We start from the raw sequence: 5,854 nt of genomic DNA on the forward strand, positions 1-5,854 counted from the left end.
AGAATCCATTTTAAATAGTTCATATTTATGAACCAAAATATTTATTTTGGATTCTTTGACTTGATTCGTGCCCTCATGGGTCACTTCAAGTCTGTCCCAAATCTCTTTTGCAGAATTGCAAGTTGAGACCCTATTAAATTCATTTCTATCTAAGGCACAATAAAGCACATTCATAGCTTTAGAATTTAGTTGTGCCTTTCTCATGTCATGTTCATCCCAATCCTTTTCTAGTTTGGGTACCGTGACACCTTCTACATATATGGATGGGATGTATGGGCCATTTACTATAATGGTCCACATCTCATAGTCTTGGGCTTGGATGAATATTCTCATCCTAGCCTTCCAATATGAGTAGTCGGATCCATTAAAGAATGGGGGTCTTTGGGTGGACTGACCCTCAATGTGAGAAGATCCAAATGGGGTTGTCATTTCGATCTTTTACTCTTGGGTGGAAGAGTTTAGGCTCTGATACCACTTGTTGCCCAGATAGACAACCCAAGAGGGGGGGGGGGTGAATTGGGTTTTAAAATAATTTAGATATTTAAAACGTTGTGGATGACTAATTAAAACTATTGCAAGTTGTTTAATTAACTGCTATGTGCTGTGAGTGGTAAGAGAGAAAGAAGAAGAGAGACAATCAATCACAAACACAAAGTTTTATAGTGGTTCGGAGCTAACCCTTGCTCCTACGTCCACTCCCCAAGTCTCACTTGGGAATTTTACTATAATCCCTTGGATTACAGCCGGTTGTTTTCCAAGCTCACAACCAAACTTGTTGTTTTACGAGCTCACAACGAACTCGGTCGGTTTTCCCAGGCTCACCGACTAGAACTACCCCGATTGTTTTCCCGGGATCACAATCAAACCCTTACACACGTTGGTTTTAATAACTAGGCTCACCAACTAACCTCTATACCCTTGATTCAATCCCCCGATTGAATCAAGCAAATACAAGTTGTAAATAGAATACACAAACAGAAAAACAAGCTTCTCAAAAGCAGATGAAAGACAATATAATCTAAAAGGAGTTTAGAAGCCCTCAAACGCTTTTAAGTAGGAGAAGAGGAATGGCTTCTTAAACTTCGGTCTCCTCTTGAATGTGTAGTCGACTTGAATGCAGGAGGAGCTTCTTTAATTGCTGGGAAGATGTAGGTGGATGCAGTAAATGCAGATCTTCCCTTTTTCTCGTTGAAGGACAAGTTGCAGAGTTGAATGCTTGAATACTTGGAGTGGAATGGTTGTTCTCTACCTTGCTACAGTCCTCTGTGGCTATTTAAACCAGCCCCCACGGAAACTAGCCGTTAGAGAGCTTTTTCTGCCCGTTCTGCACACTCTGTACAGTCTGACAATGTGTCCGTTGGTGGGTTGGAGTCGACTCGCGCGATCAGGAGTCGACTCGTCTGTAGCGGGAGTCGACTCATACTTTTCCGGAGTCGACTCTGCAACTGTTCCAGATTTGAATTAAAGTTGCCTTCGCGACTGGGAGTCGACTCGTCTTGACCCAGAGTCGACTCGCCAACTTCTGGAGCTGACTTGGCTTTCTCGGAGTCGGCTCATCCCATGAAGTCCGTGGACGTATTTTTGAATTTGGTCCACTCGAGTCGACTCGACTGTCCTGGGAGTCGACTCGCCGCTCAGAGCCCGAACTCCCTATCTTCTGTCTTTTGGCTCGTCCAGTCTTGGAGTTGACTCGAGCTTCCTCGGAGTCGACTCGGCTCTCAGTTTCCGAAACTTGGTCTTCTGCCCTTTTGATGTGAAGCTGCCTTGGAGTCGACTCTAGCTGTCTGGGAGTCGACTCGAATCTCAGAGGCAGTAACTTGGTCTTCTGTCTTCTTTGTGGTCGCGGAGTCTCGGAGTCGACTCGCGTAATGCGGGAGTCGACTCGAATCTCAGAGTCCAGAATCTGCCCTCTGACTTTTTCTTTGTGTACTGCTGAGAGTCGACTCTTGCTGTCTTTGGAGTCGACTAGCCAACCATCGGAGTCGACTCGCGTTCCACTGGAGTCGACTCGAATCTCAGACCCGAAAACTGCTCTCTGACTTTTTCTTTGTATTCCTCTTGGAGTCGACTCTTACTACCCTGGAGTCGACTCGGTGAACATCGGAGTCGACTCGCACACTTCGGGAGTCGACTCGTTGACAGGTTCTGAGTTGAAGCTTTCTGTTTGTCTGTCTGTTCTCAGTCGGAGTCGACTCGTACTGATCCGGAGTCGACTCGAGCTCGTGCCAGTGAACTTGATACGCTTGGAGTCGACTCGTGATACTCTGGAGTCGACTCGAGTCTCAGACTTTGGTTCAAGCTGACTTCTTAACTTATCCAAAAATTATGAACCAAGTCTTGAGACACTTAGACAAGATTTTCACTGAAACACTTAATTGAATTCATTAGTAAACAAGAAATATACTCAAATGCTTTGAGCTCATCAAAATCAAATAGGGTTTTAATCAATCACTCCACAGATATGATATTAAATTTAGATTTTTTATAACCATACTAACTTACAATACTCAAATATTAAGTCTCTATGAAGTAAGACATAGCGATGTGCTTGTGCCAACGATTTTTGGTCAATATCAATGCTTTCAACCTTCCCCAAACCTCTTCCACCAAATGAGAACTTGTAAACTTCTGCATTCTCCACAATATTACAACTCTTTTGAGGTAGATTGAATGCAATTTCGACACCTTCAAGATATCTTGAACAAAAGATCAAGGACTCCACATCAATATATCCTTTAGCAATTGAGCCCTCGGAATAGGCTTGATTGCGTACATAATCCATTAAGCATACAAAAAACCTTCAATAACAATTTTTTTTTATCAATATCGACATCGGTATGATATTGTTGAAGCTAATAATTTTTAAATATAGATAATAGAGTTTAACAAAATAACATCTCAATAGGATATATCCATCGGTAGTGAACCGGTCTACTAAGTTTAGCTTCCACCGCTAAGTAAATGAGTAGATAAACCATAATGGTAAAAAACTCAGGAGAAAAGATATTTTCCATATGACAAAGTGTAAGTGCAACACTAGACTCCAATTGATCAAGCTCTCGAGGATCAAACATTTTGGAACATAATGCCTCAAAAAATGATGATAATTGAGAAACAATTGCAAGAACTTGTTTCGGCGTTGATGATCTTAAAGCTAATGGAAAGATATCTTGTATCAAAATGTGACCATCATAACTTTTAAGATTTGAAAGTTTTCGCTCTTTGAGATTTATGTATCGTAAAATTTTTGATGCATACTCATCAAAAGCCTTCATATTTTTCAGAATCGTCAAGAAAAGTTCTTTCTCTTGAATAAACATTGTTTAACATAGAGGAGGTATATAAAATTTATCATTGGAAAGCTCTTTAGGATGAAGCTCTTAATCTTCAGGGATGGACTATTTTTCTTCGCAGGTCGACTTCATAAAGCATTGATTTTCACTACATTATGTCTTTCGTCTAAGATCATTCTAGGGTTAACTTGGCTAATCTTAGGGCCGACTCGTGCTCCACAGGGGTTGACTCATAAACTGCTTGGGTCGACTTATAGAAAGGCTATTCTTCACTATGTTTTATTCACCAAAGATTGTTCTAGGGCCGGCTTGGCTAAGCCTAGGGTCAACTCATAAAAGGGTACCAGTCTTCTTCCTTGTGTTGGGGTCGACTCGTGTAACTTCGGGGTCAAACTCTTGAAACCCTTGAAAATCAAAATCTTCTATCTAGGCCCATGGCCATTTAGAGGTTAGCTCATGAGATCCTAGGGTTGACTCCTCCACTATAAAAACTCTCAAAATATGTCTCCAATTTTGGAATGTTTCTTCTAGGCTTCTCGAACCGTTCAAACTCATTGAGCCCTCTATAAAATAGATTAATTACTCCGAGAACACAAAATTATTATTATTATTATATTCATATATTTTGTACTCATCAAAATCAATTCATTGGGTCATTAATTTATTTCTTTTCGAATAGTCCCACCAAAAATCTATTTTATTTTATATTTTTTTGTGTTTGTGGAGAAAATATTATGAGCATCCCGTACGGTGTTTTTCATTTGGGAGCCCCCACCCTCGGGATTTCTTAAGGTCAACTTCATGGGTCTGTCTTGGACAGAGGTACGCGGGGCGGTGTGGGTTTCGTTATTCGGGACCCGTTTGCCAGGGTCGTGGCTGCAGAGGGCAGTCAACTCTTCAACATTTCAGTTTCAGGTGTGGAGTTGAGAGCCGCTTGGGCGGATCTCCGTCATGCCCGGTGTGTTTTACGGGCCAGTTCTATTATCCTAGAGAGGAACTCGGCCACAGTCATCAGCTGGATTCGGGGGGCCCAAAGGGTAATAGTTGTGTCCACCCTTTGCTCTGAGACATCTGGGCATTGGTGAGGGATGGAGGGGCCTTCCAAGCTAAGCATGTTTTCTGTGAAGCCATTGGAGCTGCGCACTGGGTGGCTGATTATGTAGCCAGTCACTCTGGCAGTACCCTATAGGATGGAGCTGGGGAGCTGCCCGTGGCCCTCGGAGGTATTTTATTTTTTAGTTTTATTAGGTGTATCCGTACTCGTAACGTATAATCCACCCGCCTTAGCAAAAAAAGAAATTATAAACATTTTTTTTCCTATTTCTATGGAGTTCCCAAAATTAATAAGAAGCAGGATTTTTTTGTGTATGGAGTTTCCTAAATATTTTTTTTTCTTTTTTTACATACCTGCTTTTTGTGTGTTGAGAATTTTTCTTTTTGAGCAAAATAATTTTTCCTTTTTGAATAGTCCCGCCAAACATTTAATTTGTTCCTTTTCGAAAAGTTCGACTAGAAATCTAATTGATTTTAAATTTTTTATAATTGCGGGGAAAATATTATGAATGAAATTGGTTTCTTTTTTTGAGCATGCGGAATTCCCAAATTAGGTAAGAAGTGAATTTTTATTGGGCATGGAGTTCCCAATATATATTATTTTCATTTTTTAACATGATTGTGGGATGGTGACAATATTATGAATGAATTATTTTTGAAGTTTTTTAATGCTGGTAGAGAAAATAGTATGAATGAATAATTTTTTCCTTTTTTATGCACGTGGAGTTCCAAAATAAATAAGAACTGGATTTTTTTTTTTTTTTATATGGATGGAGTTTCTTTTGCTTTTTCTAATGACTCTGGGATGGAGAAAATATTGTAAATAAATTACTTCTTTTTTTGTAAAGTTCTCAAAATAAATAAGAAGTGGATTTTTTTTTATTTTTTTTTGTGCATGGAGTTTCTAAAATATTTTTTTCTTTTTTGACACGACTAAATAATGGAATATTTTGTTTCCTTTTTTAAAGACTTCCTAAATTTATTAGGAAGTGAATTTTTTTTGAGTGAAGGACAATATGCGCAAAATTTTTTATTTTTGTCCATGACTTCTAAAAATAATTAAGAAGAGTCGATTTTTTTTATGATTGTTTTTCTATTTTTTTTAAATTTTAGAGAGGGGGGGAGTTTTCTCTATCCTTTTCATTTAATAGGTGTAGAGATATAGTCATATAGAGAAGAGATGTGGGACCATTAGGAATAAGATTTAAAATTTGAATCTTTTACTAATGGAAACAGTTGAACTTCCATTTAAAAATTGAACCTTTTTAAAATGCATTTAAAAATTTCCAACAAAATACACCATAATGATGATTGAATTGGAAACCTTTTAGATGGAGTGTACTCTTTTGCACAAATAGAATGACATTACAAATCCAAGATATAATTCTAAAAGTTTATATAGCTTATGAGGTCTAGTTATAGTTTGGGAAGACATGAGTGTAATTATGTATTTGATAGCAAGGGGCTATGGTCTGGGCCTTTGAGGCCCACTATCTATGTGGCAGAAA

This window comes from Phoenix dactylifera, chromosome 10 (assembly GCF_051530095.1).
Source record: "Phoenix dactylifera cultivar Ajwa chromosome 10, Ajwa_hap1_PhDact_Kaust_v1.1, whole genome shotgun sequence".
In the NCBI taxonomy this organism is placed as follows: Eukaryota; Viridiplantae; Streptophyta; class Magnoliopsida; order Arecales; family Arecaceae; genus Phoenix; species Phoenix dactylifera.